The 15,815-nt window shown below is 39.4% G+C and overlaps 1 protein-coding gene across 3 annotated transcripts in view; it reads right to left on the bottom strand.

Moving 5' to 3' along the window:
- Positions 1 to 15,815, bottom strand: part of HJV (hemojuvelin BMP co-receptor) — a 464,608-nt gene that overhangs the window by 410,973 nt on the left and 37,820 nt on the right. The window contains exon 1 of one of the 3 annotated variants that reach the window (XM_044079990.1): positions 12,329 to 12,438. The exons of the other annotated variants lie outside the window; for them this stretch is intronic. The gene's annotated coding sequence lies outside the window, so the exon portion shown is untranslated. Of the gene's footprint in view, positions 1 to 12,328; positions 12,439 to 15,815 lie in introns of those variants that run through there. 3 annotated transcript variants of the gene reach the window in all.

Raw genomic sequence — 15,815 nt, 5'->3', positions numbered from 1 at the left:
TCTAAGCCCTGCATCTTCCAGTTTCAAATTCAGTGCATTATAAACCAGGTTAGGCTATACAGGGCTAGGAATATGCTGTAAATGAACAATTATTCATTTTCAGAACATATGCAGTATTATCGCACTGTTTTACAATTTGCTTCTGGTTATACACACCACGCATGAAAAATTCATTTTAAAACCCAAATACATATTTTGTCTATAGTCATTACACTAATATTAGTATCAAGATCACCATACTCCAAAATGTTTCAGGTGATATGTATGTATGTATAATATACCATGCAGATGTGAAGATAATTATATCAAAAGAAACCTATCCTAAACATTATTTAACTGGAGTTAACAAAAGCGCTGCTTTGATATGCTGACCTACTGTAGTATCTCTACTTTTGGTTATTATGCCACTTTTTCACAATCAGCAACAATTGTGGTGATTAAACTAGCAGGGATATGACAAAGTTGTTTATCTAAGACATGAGAGGTGTGGATCTGTGAGTAACTAGCTTAAAAAAAAGGAAAGAGAATTATATTTTAATTATTGCAATTCTGTTTAAATATTTGAGTTGCACTTAGTGACCTGTATGTTAACAATACTTTGTACTTTTCTGCTCTCTTTCATCTGTTTGCATTTTTAAGTTTGTTCTGGGACCTTAATTTTGTTTTTTATTAGCAGTTGTGGGAAGATTGTGTTTCTGCATTATTCTACACTTCTATTTCCACAAGTAGAATTACTTGTAAAAGCCGTCTGTTTGTATTTTAAACCTTACTGGCCCATAGTATTGTAGTTTAATTCACAACTGTGTCAGAAAAGTACACATGTGAGCTTTTGAACTTTAGTCGATTATTACTGCGTTTTTTCCATAAACAGTGCTACTGGTAAATTTCTGCATAGTCTGGTGACTTAAACAGTAGTAGAAGGTCAATAGTGACAGAACTGTCTCTACTCCAGTTTGTGCTTTAGTGCTTCGATATTCTGCTTATCTTTTGCCTGCTTAAAGCTGCATTTTGTGTCTGCCCCATCCACCACACATTAAGCTAAAGTAAACAGTCATTCCACTACATAAAAGGGGACCATCGAGAGACGTAGGAAATTATAGACCTATAAGTATGATTAGTCTTATATGCAAGCTCATGGAAAGAATAATCATGGACTTGATAAACAACGACACAGGAAACCTCCAAACACTCATCCCAATCCAGTTTGGTTTTGTCAAAGGCGGGTCATGCCTGTTCCATCTGGTGGACTTTTTTTGACAAGGTCACTAGGGCCATGGATGAGGGTAAAACAGTGCATACTGCCTACTTTGACCTGGCTAAGCATTTGACATAATTCCACACTTGGGTATTATAGATAAGCTCACAAAGTTGGGCATTAGACCCTACACACCCAGTGGATTACCAAATGACTCATGGATAGGGCAAATGTTGTTAGTGTGGGTGAATCCAGATCCAGCAAGAGGCCAGTTACTATTGGTGTTCCACAGGACTGAGTGCTGGGACTTCACCTTTTCATAATATACTTCTCTGAAGTTAAGGCTAATATAGAAGGCCTTTGGCTGACTAAGTTTGCTCATGACTGCAAGTTGGGGGCAATCATGGAATCCCCCAGTGAAGTAGATATCCTTCAGAAGGGATTGACTTAGACAAATGATTGCTACCAGAGCCATTTCCTAAAACTAAATGAAAACAAAATGCATAATTATTCCCTTTGGGAAGTCAAATAACCCTGCAAATTACAGCACATCCAAAATGGAATTTCATTGAAGGCACTGGACAAGATACTGAACTTGATAACCAAGAATAAACCAAAGCAAGGCTCCAGACACAAATTAACTCCTTCATTCTTTCAGTATATAGAACTTCTTCAGAAAACAATAAAACAATAAATGGATCTTACAACTCTTTTAAATCCCACCTAGTAAATCACATGAATAAAACCAACCAATGGGGTTTGACTAAAGATTTATGTAATTCATTGACTGAAAGGTTCATTGATAAACATTCTTCTCATTCAATCTTAAAGAAAAATGATTCCAGCAACTATTAAATTCATTGTTTACGTCAAAACATACCAAATGTGACTAAAAATAACTTTAAAAATGTACTAATGATGTTAATAATTATAGTTTTTGTGCCAGTAAAAAACTTTTGATGTTGATGAATTTGTTGAGCCCCAGTTCACTGTCAGTCTTGAGCCTAATCTGTCACAAGGTTCATAGGTTCATAGGTTCATACTAGGCTATCTGCCCTAGGGCATTTATAAGCCTAGCCAGAATGTGTTTGGCTTTCGCTAGCCATTTTAAATTAATTTTGCTATGCCCTTTTTCGAGGTTAGTATACTGTGCCTCTGTCTAACAGTGACACAGAAGTGATAAAAGTGGTAAACCTATGATCTCCCATCCACTCATCAAGATTCCTCTTGAAGAGAGTCAATGAGGGGCTCTGCCTAACCTGGACTGGGATTTTATTCCAGAGTGAAGGGAGCCTCTGGGTTATGAATCTGTCCCTCCAGCATGTCCTATTTATTTCAGTGCTGAGGTTCAAGTCTATCGAGCGCGTAGCTCGATGGGATTTGGATTTTCTGAGGTGCAGCATATCCATTAATTCTGGGTTGGACATGGCTTTATACGTCAGGCACAGATCGCCTCTGAGCAGATGGTATGCCACTGAGTAGAGCTGGAGTTTCTTTAACCGGGCAGCATATGGCATCAATTTGAGCCCTTTGATCCTCTTGTTGAGGTACTTTTGGGGTCTTTCCAGTTGCTGCAGGTGTCTGGTAAGGTACATCCCAAAAGGGGCATTGTACTCAATTATGGGCCTGATGAGGGATGTGTAAAGTGGCATGATGACCTCTCCTGATCTAGATGTGAATCCCTTCATGATTAGGTGGGCTATATAAAATGTTTTTCTAACCACTTTGGCCACGTGGTTGTCAAATGAGAGATTGCTATAAACTTGGGTCCCCAGGTCCCTAATTACTTCTTCTGTACTTAATGGATTACCACCTATGTGGTAATTTGTGGGCACTTTGTTTTTGCCAAAGGGGATGACTATACACTTTTTGGCGTTTAGCTTGAGGCCATGGCTCTGGCAGCAGTTGTCTGTTTATATGAGGCCCTTTTGGAGGATGCTTGGGTTGGCTGTAGAGCCTATTATGGTGCCCAGTTTGCAGTCATCTGCGAACTTGGTCAGCCACAGTCCTTCCATGTTGGCCTGTACCGCTGAGAAATATATACCGAACAAGAGAGGTCCCAGGACTGAGCCTTGTGGGACGCCACTTGTAACTGGTTTGGAGTCTGACATGGCTCCAGTAATTCTAACCATGTGGGTTCTGTCCTTGAGCCAGTTTGCAACCCATATAGTGACATAGGGGTTTATATTTAAGCTGGTGTGCTTATCTATAATGTCCAAGTGGGGTATTGCATCTAAGGCTTTTGCGAGGTCCAGGTAGGCTGTGTGGACCATCTTCCCCCAGTCAATGGCCTTGGTGACTGTTTCAAAGAAATTGACCAGGTTTAAGAGGCAGGATCTACCCTTAACAAAGCCAAACTGGGTAGGAACCAGTGTCTGTAGGTCCCCAATATCTTTATTTATGAGGTCCATGATGATCCTTTCCATAGCTTTGCAGACCAAGCTAGTCCGGCTTATGGGGCGATAGTTTCCAGGATCCGTTGAGACACCACCTTTGTGGAGAGGGACCACTGTTGCTGTATGCCACTCTTTGGGTACATATCCTGTAGTAAAGCTGAGATTGAACAGTAGTTTTATGTTTGGGTTTAGCTCTTCTTGGAGTTAATGTAGGATGCAGCCCGGGACACTGTCTGGTCCCATTGATGCTGTGTTTTTTGTTTTGGAGAGGGCGGCTCTTATCCGAGCATCTGAGATGTCAGGGGGGCAGCACTCTGCTGGGAAAGATATTTGCCCTTTTGGTGGGGAGGGGGGAGAAGTTTGCGCTGAACCTGTCAGCTAGGATGTTGGCAATGTCTGTGGGTTCGGTGGGGAGGGGGGGAGAAGTTTGCGCTGAACCTGTCAGCTAGGATGTTGGCAATGTCTGTGGGTTCGGTGTATTTTTTGTCATTTTGGACTAATTCTGAGCATATCTGGGAATTCCCACCCAGGTTCCTAACATAACTAAAGAAAGCCTTGTGATTATCCTTAGTGTCCTGTGCAATTTTTCTCTCGAAGCTGGCCTTAGATGATTTTATGAGTACCCGCAGTTTTTTGCTAATACTAATCAGAGATGCCTTCCCTTTTTAGGCTTTTGCTCTATCATGTAGTAGCTTCTTCCTTCTATTGTACAGTTTGTTTATGGCTGGGGTCCACCAGACAGGACGTCTGCCTTTGGAGGATTGGGTCTTGGTTTTATTTGGGATTGCATGATCCATGCATTCCTGAAGGTGTTCATAGAATGCATTTATAAAGGATTCTGCGGTCTGGTCCGTATTTTCCACAGGCCCGGGGGCTTTGAAGGATTCCACCTCGGTTTTGAGGAGTGTGAAATTTGCTTTAGAGAAGTTTTTCACTGTGGTTTTCTGGGCAGGGGGTGGGGTCGGGATGTGAATATCCAGTGAGATTAGTTTATGGTCTGATCTTACCAGTGAGGGATACACTTCTGGTCTGGAGCATAGAGTCCCCATGTTGGTGATGATCAGGTCCAGTATGTTTTACCCTCTTGTGGGAGTGGTAACAAGTTGTTCCATAGCATTTGAGTTTATAAATTCTAGGAACCTTTGGGCTAGGGTGTTGGAGCTAGAGTAATGCTCCCAGTCTATGTTTGGGTAGTTGAAGTCGCCCAATATAATGGTGTTTGGTGAGACCTTCATATTTTCCAGTGTTCTCAGGAAGGCAGAGTAGGGTTCCTGGGTTTGGGAGGGTGGTCTGTAGCAGGCTATAAACTGGAAGGCAGTTTTACCCACTGTTAGTTGCACATGGATAGTCTCTGATGCTTCGTGCTGTGCCACCAACCTGGAGGTGTGGGTATCTTTGACGAATATTGATACTCCCCCTCCTTTTGTGGTTCGGTCCAAGTTTTGGGGCTGAAAAGCATGGTATGAGGTATAACCTGGTAGTGCTGGGGTGCTCTCGGGAGCCTTGAACCAGGTTTCTGTTACTGCACAAATATCGATGTTCTCCATGCTAAGGAGAGTTTTGAGTGCATGCATCTTGAGGTTTAGACTTCTGGCGTTGAGTAGCATTACTCTTAGTTTCTTATCCCTTGTGATACCTATGGAGGTGGGTTTGTCTTTTGAGCCTTGCCTAAAAATGGCACTATGGAGGTAGCAAGAGCCTTTGCCAATATCCGAGAGCCCAGGGGAGACAGGTGCAAGCCATCCCTAGCGAAGCATTGTGGCTTGTCGAGCATGTCATCCCAGGCTGACAGGCATTGGATCCCCTTTGAATGACAGCAATACTTAAGCCAATTGTTGAAATTGATCATCTTTGCTTCATATTGTGGAATCATTCTTGGTGAGGGTAAGATGCTACTCAAGGTCAGGGTCATACCGGCCTGGGCTACATGCTCAGAGAGCTCCTCTATGTCTCTTTTCATATAGTCCAGGGAGGTACGTCTCAGGTCATTCACACCAGCATGGACAATGACTGAGTCATATTTGTACTTGCCTTGGAGTGACCTGAGTGCTTGTGTTATGTGGCGGATCCTAGCGCCCGACAGGCAGCTCACCGTGACCTTCTCCTTGTTCAGCCTGGTGAGCGGGACGTCGGTGTGCCTGACGATAGAGTCACCTATTACAAGTGTATCAGGTGTGTTGTTTAGCCTTAAGGGCTGTGACTGTTCGGCACACTGGCTTTGTGAGCTACATTTTGCACGTGTTTTGTTTTGGAGTAGCGGTTGCTTGGGTGTCTGCTTTGGAGGTCTCTGCTGCTTAGGCAGATTTTTATTTAGAGCCTCCGAGTATGTTTTTGTGTGTTTATGTGTTTGGTTTGCTGCTGTGGTAGGTCTATGTGAGACTGGAATTGTAGTGATTGTGGTTTCCTTCTCCTCCTGACTGGTTACACCAGTACTGAGTTGAGAGTGCTTAGCTTCCAGTTTGGCTATATGGTTGCATCTCTCACATGTGTTGGAATTTGTTGGGAGGAGGAGAGCGTTGTCTGTGTACATGAGGCAGTTGTAACATTGCCTCAAGATTCCCAGATTCACCAGCTGGACCGGAGAGGAGATTGACAACTGACCTTTGGACATGCTAGAATAGTATTGGGAATTCCTTTATAATTGAAAAAAAGGGCCAATGGGGAACAAGGTACTCAAGGTGAGTTTGTGAGGGTGTAGTGCTTTTAATTTTTTAGTGCTAACTTATAATTGCTTTAGTGAGCAAGTGCCAGGTAACTTAAATGCAATGTGTTACAGGTAACTTAAATGCAAAAACGACAAACAGTAACTTTCTTTCAAGTGAAACAAGGAAATAAGTACAGTAAGCAATGCAGATATCACTAGGGAAAAGCCGCATTTTAGATGGAATTAGCGTTTCAGGGAAATAACAAGCAAACAAACAACAAGCATACAAATAAAGCTAGATTCAGCAGGCCTCTTCATACTCTAAGATAATCTTATGGTCACCATTAAAAATTTCATCAATGACTGTAAAACAAAATGTTTTGAAATCTGCACAGTCTAATGCATGTTTTGTTAATCCAATATTCCAGTCCTTCTTCTGAACAGCTAAAACATGTTCATATATCCTTCTGTTTAAATTTCTAATAGTTTTTCCTATGTAAAACTTGCCACAGGAGTCACAATCCAGAGCTGTTGGACATGCTCCACTTAAAGAAATCCCAGTCTCTAGGGACCTAAACCTTTTCACCACAATAAACAGAACATGCTGGAGGGATAGATTCCTGTCCCAGAGACTTCCCATACTCTGGAACAGACTACCTATCTATGTCAAACAGAGCTCCTCGTTAGCACTCTTCAAGAAAAATCTTGATGATTGGATGGGAAATGGGAAATTCACCCCAGGGATCACTTCTGTGGCTCTGCTAGACAAGGGCACAGGAAAATAATTTTCTTGGGTGGCGAACGCCACGGTACATTTTTTGGCTAGGCTTATATAGGCCCTAGGGCCAATAGCCTAGTACCTACCTATGACCCTATGAACCTATGAGCAACATGCCACATAGACCACACATTTAGAATCACAATTGTACCTGTTATGACACCACACAACCATGTCACAGTTTTTGAAATCTACAGAAGAATTGTTGCTGATAGATCTACGCTGCTTGCAATGGTCACAACAGTATATGCCAAAAGTGGAACCCTCACTAGTGACCGTGTTGTTGTTTTTACCTCTTTCAAGCATGGTCTTTAAATTAAACGGTCTTTTATAACAAGATACCAGCTTCTCACTCAAAATCCATGCTAAATCAGTGTTCCCTAATATTATGTTCTTGTTATTAATTATACAATCCTTGAAGAGCCACATCTCATTGGAAATTGGAATGGGAAAAGCCAGCTTCTACATACTAGCAGCCCTGTGATCTGAAGATGTTTCTGTCTAGACATCGCACATTAACTGAGAATATTTCATCTAGATTAGACAAGCATTGTTATCTCTAAAACCTAAAATCTCATGTTCCAACCTGGTTAGCCAACCTTCATCATAGCCCCTGGCTATAAAGAAGTTCTTAACTTGGAGATCTCTTTCATAAAAATCCTTTGGTCAGTCGTTAACCTACTTAAATAGACGAATTGTCCTTTAACCACCCCTCTCTTAATATGCATCGGATGTAAACTGTCTCTGTGTAAATATTGGTTGACAAAACTGTCTTTCTTGTATATTTTGCTAGTAAAAGAATGGGTGGTGTGATCATAAGACAAATGAATGTTCAGGAAGTTGATACTGTCTCAGAAACCACAGCATGTAAACTTGATGAAATTAGTAGTACTATTCAAATAGTGGACAAAGTTGTGAACTCATGCTTGACACCGGATCACAAAAAGAAGAGATTGTAAAGCGGAGGTAAAAAAGAATATTTTGAGACAGGGAATGGCATGTATTTCTTCTCCCACATAACCATCACCAAGTTTGTGAATAGCAGGGCAACCCTTGCCCCCATTGCATGCCAGAAATCTGCTTGTAAAATTTCTTGGAAAATTCAAAAAAATTATTGTCTAAGACTATTTCCATCAAGCTACAGATGGTGTTCACTTTTGAATTTTCAAACATAGTAAACTCTGTTAAATATTTCCTTAAAAAATCCAGACCAATTTCCTGATTGATACAAGTGTAAAGGGATACTTCATCTAGCACTGCAAAGTAAAAATGCGGTTGCTTTAACTGTTATTTGCTTAATAGTTCTAAAAGATGCCGTGAGTCACTTAAATAATATTCATATGCTTGGATCACTGGATTTAACAAATGGTCTAACCAAATGGAGATTGGTTCAGTCTTAGAAAAAGATGCTGCAAATATCTGTTGACATGGTGGCGATTTCTGATTTTTGTACACCTTGGGTATTCCAAAAAACAAACAAGTTTTGGAAACTCGACTTTTAAAAATTTGTATGTGTTGTAATCAATGCCACCTTGACTAAATATATATGAAATAACTCATAATCAATATTTAGAAAACTTCTTTGAATAAAGTCTGATGTCACTACCATATAACACGCTCTATCACTAAGCAAATTCTCAATGGCTTGTTCATAGTCTTTAATACTCATGCTGACCAACATACCACCTTTATCTGCCCTCATCATTTTTAATTCCTTATTTCTTGTTAGTTCTTGCAGGGCAGATTTCTCTTCTCTAGTTAAGTTATGATGGAGAGGTTTTTGTCTTAAGTTGTTCCTAAAATCTTGCTCACATAAGTCATAAAAACTTGTAATGTGACGTTAAATGCAGGGTTATAACTGCTTCTTCTTTTTCAAATATCCCATGTTGGAAACCAGTTTTGGTACATCATGCAACAGGAATTGGAGGAAATCATTTAATCCCCCAATGATGTAGTATCCCCCAATGATGTAGTATCCTTCAGAAGGGTCTGACTCAAACAAATGATTGTTGCCAGAGCCATTTCCTAAAACTAAATGAAAAAAAATGCATAATTATACCCTTTGGGAAATCAAATAACCCTGCAAATTACAACATTAATAGCACATCCCTAAGTGTAGACTCAGAGGTGAGATATCTAGGTACACAGACAGACAGTAGCCTTAAATTTGACTACCATGTGCCCAAAGTGGTGAGGAAGTCTTTGTATGTGGCACAGCTTATCAGTAAAGGCATGGCATCCAGATCTAAGGATGTTATAGTCTCAATATATTTGGCCCTCATAAAAGCAATAATCAAGTACAATGCACCTTTTGGCATGTACTTGACCAGGCTCTTGCAACAGGTGGAGTGGCCTCAGGGTTTCTTGTAAAAAAAAATAAAATAAAATAAAAAATACAGGGTGCACACAACATGTCCTATGCAAATAGACTAAAAGCCCTACTCCTTTACTTTGACTCTTACTCACTAATAAGGGGTGATCTATACTTAACTTACAAGGCACTCACAAATTCAGCCTTGATGGGACTGTTATGTATTCACAAGAAAAACTGCACGAGTGCCACCTGGTTCAGGGATCTAAACTTAGTCTGTGACACAAACAAAACATCCTGGAGATATAGATATGTGTCTCAGAGATTACCCTTTCTCTGGAACAAGTTTGCTATTCATGTAAAGCAGAGCGCTTCCTTGACCCTCTTCAAATGCAGTTTGGATCAATGGATGGAGAGTCATAAATTCACTCTTGTGGTGGTGCCCATGTCCCTTATGGACAGATGCACTCTGTAAAATATTCAAAAGCATAGACACAAACTTAAGCCATCCTCTAGCCTTTGGAAAGTCAAGTAAACTTTTGGTAATAATGGCTTGGCTTGTAATTATTTGTAAGTAGTTAGCCTAGTAATCTCCTATGAACCTATGAGCAATTGGGACACTGTCAAGCATGCATGCACTATCTGTGCAGTAGTACAAAACCAGGCATGAAAATATCCTTAAATAACACATGTACAGCAATTATTTCACATAATGTGCCATTCTTCCTAAATTCAGTACATAATTCACTGCTCTGCAACGTTCTTAAAATTTACTGTCTTATACAAGTATATAGCTTCTGTGATAGTCTGATTGTTATCCAATGTAACAGGAACTAGAGATTAATTAGCAATGTGTAAAAGGGGTCTATATTAGATTGTTAAAAGGGCTGTTCATCAAACACTCTTTCATTGACACGTAAATACCGAAAGACCAAAACTTCGAACAGCCAAATAAGCAATTTTTTTCCCCATGGAGATAAGTCACTTGGCCAACAAAAAATAAAACAAACCATCAAAACCTATGAAGTGGGGGGCTTCACCCCCACACCCCTCGATGTTGGGGCCTGTAACCCCCACAACCCCCTAACTAAATATACCAACTCCAAGATCGAACTACAGTGGAGGAAAGGGCAAATTTCCGATAAGGGCCAAGCAATATTTTTCCCCTGGGAAAAAAATTTGCTTACTTGGCCGTTCGAAGTTTTGGTAGTTCGCCATTGATGTGTTGATCAAAGGGCGTTCGGTTAACAGCCCTTTCGACAACATAAATGGGACCCATATAAAAGGTATAGTGTATATGCTCATTATTTGCAGTTCTGCTCATGTATAGTGAGCAAAATCATGCTGACATATTTGAAATACAGTTGCAAGTCTTTTTAAAGTTTCTGCTGTAATGGAGTCAGATGTCATTATTATGAACATTGTATTGTGAATTATAATTTTTACACATATCCAAACTGTATTATAACTCACTATCTTTGAGAGCAAAACAACAGAAGTTTATGCAGTTATGACATATGGAGCATCTATATAAAAGATTTTAGTATACAGTCTCCAAATGGATGGAAACATGCAAAGACCAAATTTCTTTACTGGGATAGTGAAATGTGAATAGTTAAAATAATACAGCGACAACATGTGAATGTTGTCATAGTCAACTGTTGCAAAGTCTTATCATATAATTTAATCACTGGGATAATAGCTTGACGGCTGCTATATTTTAATTAAACATAATGTACTATTCTATGTACTTTCTTTCTTGTTATTCATAGATTCTCTGTTACAAAGGCCACTCATACTACACCTCTCGCACTAGCTATCCATAACACTGTTAGCAAGTAATATCATGGCTGCAAGTATCAAACATTACACCCTTTTCAAATAATAATCCTGTATTTTGCAAAGTATAATGTTACATTCAGGCCTGTAGTCAGAGCAATGAATAAAACTCTTTCTTCAAACAACCATCACTTGTAATGTTCTATAGCATGAAGGTACTTTAAACCTATATGTAGACAGCAGCATTCCATACATGCACCAATATTTTTCAATTCTCCTATGGCATCACAGACTCTGGCTGTTTGACAAAGTATTATATAACACATCAAGAAGTCTAAATTGCTATGTTAGACTATTAAGATTACTGCAGAAAGTACTATTCTGAGCTCATATGGCCAGCTGGAAATGCTTCAGCTGAAGATGTGCTTGTGTTGATCCAGTAGAAATGAAATTAATTTGAAAGCTAATAACCTATCTTCCAGCCACATTGCTACATATTACATACACACACACACACACACACACACACACACACACACACACACACACACACACACACACAAAAAAATGAGTTACAACCTGTGCCTACTTGTGCAAGACAGTCTCTATTTAGTAAGTATCCTGTAAAAAAAGCATGAAAAATGGCAGATATCCTGAGATTTTAAGACAGAAAATATTTTGTGACTTTCTCTAATAGTTGCATAAAACAATTACTTTATATCAAAATCACCTGAAACAACAGAAACAACTCAAATTTTACAATACTGAGCATTTATTTGGGCCAAAAGTGAAGTCCAGCACTTTGCAATGGTTGTGGGTATGGTTTGTCCTGAAAATCTTATATTTCCATGAAAAAATATCCCACAAGGGACACTTGAAAAGATGCTGGTGGCAAACCTAAAACACACTGGCACACACACACACACACACACACACACACACACACACACACACACACACACACACACACGCACACGCACACACGCACACGCACACACACACACACACACACACACACACACACACACACACACACACACACACACACACACACACACACACACACACACACACACACACACACACACACACACACACACACACACACACACACACACACAGAGACACACATGAGTGCTTCTCCATAGTAACTAACAAGAAGAAATCTGAATGGGAATGTAAACAAAATTGTACAGAAACTGACAAAGATAACTCAGCTACTCACACTAAGACTTTTGGCTACTAATGCGTCAGCTTTGCAGACAGTTATTCCCAAGTCATTTTGTTGTTGGAGCTGTGCGTGTAGCTGCTGACCTTCATTGCTGTTTGTAGGCTTGGGACTTATTTACTGGTAAAGTATTCAAGTCCCCTTCTAAATTTAGTCAGACCTCCAACAGAGCCAAATAAAACAAGCTCACTGACTAGCAGACAGAAATAGTGACTCCCCCATGAGGACAAACACATATAGGGAGAGCTGATGGACATATCTAGTACACAGGAACGGGAAGTGATCTGCTGTGCTTCTTACTTTATTTTCTTTTTGTATACTATTTTAATTTTTGGACTTTATCATGAACTTTTCACAATACATTACTTTAAAAGTAACTTCTTAGTTAAAAAATAGAAAAGAAAAAGCACCTGTTATTTTCCTTGGCAAACATTCTTTGCAATAAACACCTAATGCAAGCTGTCCTACACCAGCTTAATGCATCTCTGGTTCATCATGCTTTTTCACATACAGATATTGTAGTGGGTTACTTGCCATAACAAGGTAATAGGGCAATGCATGTTTTTCTCAGTATTTATTTATTTATTTTTTTTGTTTGGTTTTTTTTGAAGAATATCTAAGATAAAGCATAAATCCACTTGGGAGGCATTTTAACCTAAACACATGATGAATATCAGGTTTTACATGGTAACAAACAAAAACATATAGCTTTTAATCACCATTTTGTGTATTATTTGACCATAAGCAGTTCAGCTAACCTATCCAAACTTTCTTTGAAAGAAGTCATGTATAACAGATCTTACTGCTGTGAAGCTAGTGTACCAGAGCAAAATAAGTATGCTGGGTTCACAGAGGTGCACAGTGCTTCTGGGCACCTATGAAGCTAAGGGGTCTCACTGTGCAAAGCAGTTGAAACCTAATTATGGGTGTCATAGGTAAGGATTAGTGACAGCATACTGAGTGTCAGGACATATAATACAACAGCTATACAGTAATAAGAGGTAAAGGTGTGTTAAAGCAAGGTAACAGAGGATCAAACACAGCCATAAGACTCATAGGTAATGTACACAACATCATATATAAACCATACCACATGGAGATCAATGTGGGTGTATGCACCTTTAAGAAGCTATCTAAGGGACTGCATAAGTGTACAAATACTGAGCACATGTGAGCCTGACTGCCGTTTTGTAGTAAGCTGTTGAGATGTGAGCATGTTTGTCTGTAATGTCTGTCTGTTAATAAGTTTGTTTTTATTTTATGATGCTGCTATCCATCCTGGTGTTTCTATGTATTAAAGCATCTAAATTAAATACCCTGCCTGCTTGTCATCTATGTTAGAGAGGGTCGAGTGGCATGGTGTGGGAAGTGGGATGTCTAAAAAAGACATGGGGCCAGAATGGAAGCCAGATTCTTCAGTTTAAGTCAGAGAGATATCTGGTTGGTATTGGAGGAATATAAAGGAGTGAATCATCCCTACTGCACGTATAATTCACAAAAGAGGTCAGAAAAGAATTTCACATGTTAAAACTTGCTCAAACTATTTCTTATTTGCAAAATATGAAACAAGGTACACAGAATGCTCTAAAAGATATTCAAATAAACCAATATGTCTGATATTGATAAAAATATTCAAATTACTATGGAAAATGTTTAAGATAAAGTCTGAATTGCATAAAATTAATAAAATAAGAGGAAATGACTGCATTTTTTCACTAAGCATGTATTTTGCATATTAATGAAATATATCTGTGTTATCAGAAGTATATGAATTGTTTGCATGTTTGTGCAGTGTTACAGTAAAGTTATTTTGTAAGATACAGCCATTTCAGAGCATATTTCATAAAGTACAGTATTTTGAAGAGTTTATTGTGCATTTCAATGTTATTACAGGCATACATAGCAAGCTTATTCATACATAATTGCAAGGGCCATATTTTCATTGTGTTTGTGCATACTTTGTGGGCATGGAAGACAATAATATTGCAGAGAACTGGAGAGTGTTTGAGGCAAGAGTATGACGTTTTCATGCAGGCTTCATTTTCTGATAAAGATGACCGTACAAAGGCATTTATTCTACTTAATTTAGCTGGGTCAGAAGCCATAGAAAGGGAACATTCATTAGTGTATATACCTGCTATCTTTGCAGGAGAGGGGGGAACCGTCATATTGTTGTACCAACTGAGTCAAGGGAGGATCCTGAGTGCTTCAAATGTAAATTTAGAGAAATGTCTAACCCCCAGACAAATGTTACAATGGAAAGGCACTTATTTTAAGCAAGGGATCAAAAATCTGGTGAAATGTTTGCATCATATATAACTGATTTGAGAAATAAAGCTAAAATGTTCCGATTTGGTGATTTATGGGATGAGGTGATAAAAGGCAGACTTGTGTGTGGTATTAAAGATGATGCTGTGAGAAAGATTTTGCTTTGTGACAATGATTTAACTTTAAATAAAGCCATTGAGATTTATCAGATATATGAGGTCACAGAAAAGCACACAGATATGCTTACAAATAAGAATAGCTCTAGAAGGCACAGTAACAAATCTCATGTTGATAGTATGCAGCTCGTGGTTAAAAGAAACAGAATCAAACATGTGGCAGCAACTGTAGTCCCTGCAGCACTCACTGGTAAACCCCAGAGAAATAAAAAACCCATAGAGCTTAAAGTTGACACAGATTCCAAGTGCAATGTTATGTCAGCAGAAACATTTGTTAGAGTGTGGCATGGTGAAATGCTTGATAAAGTGTGCAAAACTTGTTGCTTATGGTGTTGAAGAAATTCAGGCTGAAGGCTCAGTAGTGCTTTCATGTTGCTCTGCTGGGAGATGCTACAACTTGTTTTTTCTGTGGTCAAGAGGTATGTCTAGTCATTATCAGGGCTCAGAGACACTTTAAAAATGGGACTGCTTTCATTTAACAAGGAAGTCCATTATGTTAGCTTGAAAGACCACTACTTTAATTTTTGCCCAGTAAAAGTTTTCCACCTATGCTGATCTTTTTGAAGACAAACTCGGGAAGCTACCAGTTGTGTACTGCATGAAGATAGACCCAGATGTCAGTCCAGTTATCAGGCCAGCTCGAAAAGTTCCAATAGCTATGCAGGGAAGAGTAAAAGCTGAGCTAGATGAAATGGTGTAACATGGTGTAATTTGCCCAGCTGGTTCATCTACTCCAACTGAATGGGTATCTTTCATGGTGGTAGCTCATAAGAAAAGCTCAGATGACATCAGAATATGTACTGATCCATGAGATTTCAACAAAGCATGGCAAAACCCAGATTTGCTCTGAGTTACTGCACAATGGTACCTCCTATACAGAGCCAACAGATATTGCTAATATACTGGCTGACAGATTCAGTGTGAACTTTACCCCTCTCCCTCCCCCAAGGGACCAGTCACAATACCAGTAGATTGCCAGGCACCCATTATTACTGCCACACATGTTAAAACAGCACTGTCCAAGACCAAGAATACAGCTT

This window comes from Protopterus annectens, chromosome 8.part0 (genome assembly GCF_019279795.1).
Source record: "Protopterus annectens isolate FY-2018-M chromosome 8.part0, PAN1.0, whole genome shotgun sequence".
NCBI lineage: Eukaryota > Metazoa > Chordata > Ceratodontiformes > Protopteridae > Protopterus > Protopterus annectens.
This window is presented reverse-complemented; position numbering and strand designations above follow the sequence as displayed.